The 3,394-nt window shown below is 39.8% G+C and overlaps 1 pseudogene; it reads left to right on the top strand.

Moving 5' to 3' along the window:
- Positions 1-316: 316 nt before the first annotated feature.
- Positions 317-1,081, top strand: LOC104658124 (annotated as a pseudogene).
- The last annotated feature ends 2,313 nt before the right edge of the window (positions 1,082-3,394 follow it).

Raw genomic sequence — 3,394 nt, 5'->3', positions numbered from 1 at the left:
TTTATTAGGACTGAGACCACGAACAACATATTTTGACCTTCTGATTTTTTTGTACTACCTCTTTTAAGATAATAAGTCATTTTATTTTAGGACAAAACTTTACCATATAAGATCTTCTCTCATACAAAATTATTTTCTTCTTCTTATAACCTTCCTTACCAAAAATATATCTCTTGATATATAATCCTTTTACCTCTCTCTCTTTCTCTCTGACTTACTATTTCTAATGTTGTGTTATAAGTAACTTTTAAATAATCTCCAAATTACAATTTTTTTTTTCTCAATAAGAACACAACTTACCTGATCTGGGTTTAAGATGGTGATGCCCATACTAAATACCCTACTGAGGCAGCTTCCTATCCTTTCTCTCTTCCAAACTACCAATGGAGTTCAGGTTCCCCTCCAGACTATTTTACCAAAGCTCCCTCTAAGGAAGATTCTTTGCCCCCAGTTCCCATTTCACTATATAAGAATGAACCCTGGAAATACCTGGAATCAGAAGAATATCAGGAGCCATAATGTTCTCATCCCAACTGGGTGGACTATTGCCACTACTACAAGGGTGGTATACCCTCATGGCAGACTCAAAAGACATGTATACACAGGAATAAAGTTGCTGGGAATCCCTGCCCCATCTGCCAAGATCACAAGTTACATGTTGATTTTAGGATTGTTAAGCTCTCAGAACAGTTTGTCAGTGCCCACACGGGTATTATTTTCCATGCTCTGTACATAGGAGTCCATATGAAGCAGCATAAGATGTTGACCCATGTCATCCAGAAAGTCAGGGATCATGGTCTCCTCAGTTACCACATCTCCCAAGTTGAACCCCGGGACCTTGATTTTAGTGCCTCTCATGGAGCTATGAGTACTTCTCTGCCAGTCCCCACCCTGGTCTCAGGTGAACCCTGGTACCCATGGTACAGCTGTAAACAGCCATCAGAGCGTGAACTGTCTCCCCTTTGCCAGCTCTATCAGGGTTATCTCTAAGAAGAGAGTGACCCCTGCACCTGAGTCAATGCCCAAGATGCTCTCAACACCACCAGTGGAAGCCTCCTTCACTGAAGAGACAGGCCCCTAGTGTGCTCTGGAGTCAGAGACTGGGAAGAGGCTGGGCCCAGAGGCTCACACCTGTAATAACAGCACCAGTCTGAGGTGGGCAGATTGCTTGAGCCCAGAAGTTCAAGACCAGCCTGGACAACAAGGCAAAACTCTGTCTCTACAAAAAAATACAAAAATTAGCATGGTGTCTTGTGCCTGTATTCCCAGCTACTTGGGATACTGAGGTAGGAGGATGGCTTGAACCCTGGAGATGAAGGTTATAGTGAGCCAATATCATGCCACTGCACTCCAGCCTGGGTGACAGAGCAAGACACCTTAAAAAAAAAAAAAAAAAAAAAGTTTAAGAAAAAAAAATACTGTGAAGAGACCCAGAGACACTAGGAGATAATGCCTAGATTTATATGATGGGAACCCAGAAGAGTTGTGTCTTTTATGGCCAAGGCAGATCCAGGAAAGAAATGAGTGTGCTGATGGGGATAAATCTGAAGTTGAGGGATGGCAGTACAGATGCATATGGAAAACCCCAGATCCTGCATATTGTAAATAGATGGGCTGGTCATCTATGGCCCATATGTTTACTATGGACATAAACATAAACCTTTTGCTGCTATTTCAGAATTCTGCCACCTCAGCTTTTCTACAGTTAAATGTTGGGAGCAGGCCCCTCAAAATCTGGCCATAAATTGGCCCCAAAACTGGCCATAAACAAAATCTCTGCAGCACTGTAACTTGTTCATAATGGCCCTAACGCCCAAGCTGGAAGGTTTGGGTTTACGGGAATGAGGGTAAGGAACACCTGGCCTGCCCAGGGCAGAAAACTGCTTAAAGGCATTCTTAGGCCACAAACAATAGCATGAGCGATCTGTGCCTTAGGGACATGCTCCTGCTGCAGTTAACTAGCCCAACCTATTCCTTTAATTCGGCCCATCCCTTCATTTCCCATAAGGGATACTTTTAGTTAATCATATATCTATAGAAACAATACTAATGACTGGTTTGCTGTTAATAAATATGTGGGTAAATCTCTGTTTGGGGCTGTCAGCTCTGAAGGCTGGAAGACCCCTGATTTCCCACTTCACACCTCTATATTTCTGTGTCTTTAATTCCTCTAACACCACTGGGTTAGCGTCTCCCCGACCAAGCTGGTCTCAGCAGTTAAACTCTATCTCTGGTCAACAAAAATACCCCACAACTTACAGAATTGTATATTAATTAAAATTCTTTTTCTTAGTTGCCTCACTTAGTAAAACCTTCTCTTAGTAAAAACCTGAGAAGTAAGAAATCCTGAATGGTTTTTTAGATGTCAGCATTTTATAGGTGAAACCATTCCACAAGTCTTAGAAACATGTTTTTTCATATTATAATCCCTTTTCATTGGAAATGACCCAGATATCTAGCAAGCATTTAGTATTGAATTTAAAATAATTTTAAGATTTTAAATTACACAAAAAGTTTACCTACAAGTATTTATGCCTTTTATATGTATTTAATTCTTTCATTTTTTTTTTTTTTTTTTTTTGAGACGGAGTCTCACTCTGTCACCCAGGCTGGAGTGCAGTGGCCGGATCTCAGCTCACTGCAAACTCCGCCTCCCGGGTTTACGCCATTCTCCTGCCTCAGCCTCCCGAGTAGCTGGGACTACAGGCGCCCGCCACCTCGCCCGGCTAATTTTTTTTATTTTTTAGTAGAGACGGGGTTTCACCGGGTTAGCCAGGATGGTCTCGATCTCCTGACCTCGTGATCCGCCCGTCTCGGCCTCCCAAAGTGCTGGGATTACAGGCTTGAGCCACCGCGCCCGGCCAATTCTTTCATTTTTAAGAGTTTATCTAGATTACTTATGAAAATGCATATATTAGAGAAAGCTACTTATCATTTAAATTTAATTTTTTATTAACTATTTTTATAGCCTGTGAATATCAGGTGTTTACCTAAGAATGAAACTTAAAGTTAAACACATAGGCATTTTGCCACTAACAAACAAGAATTTGCTGTTTTTATTGAACCTACAATATTAAGTTAGTCTTATCTGTCAAAAAATTACACAAGATTATTTTTGACTGTGTTTGTAGTCTTACAGTATTTGTGCCAAACCTTGACATCTTAATCAGTAAACTCAGATAAGAATGTATTCTAATAATTTTCAAGGCTTTTTAATTTCAATTTATTAAAAAAAACAAGTTTTTTAAATCAAAAATTACTAAATTCAGTAAACTTAAAGAATATTTGGACTTTTAAAATTTATGAGTATTCATTTACTTAGAAGCCATTTGGTAGCATGCTAGACATACCACATAGCATAGTACAAATGTATACATATAAACACATTTAAGTA

This window comes from Rhinopithecus roxellana, chromosome 14, assembly GCF_007565055.1.
Source record: "Rhinopithecus roxellana isolate Shanxi Qingling chromosome 14, ASM756505v1, whole genome shotgun sequence".
Taxonomy (NCBI): Eukaryota; Metazoa; Chordata; class Mammalia; order Primates; family Cercopithecidae; genus Rhinopithecus; species Rhinopithecus roxellana.
This window is presented reverse-complemented; position numbering and strand designations above follow the sequence as displayed.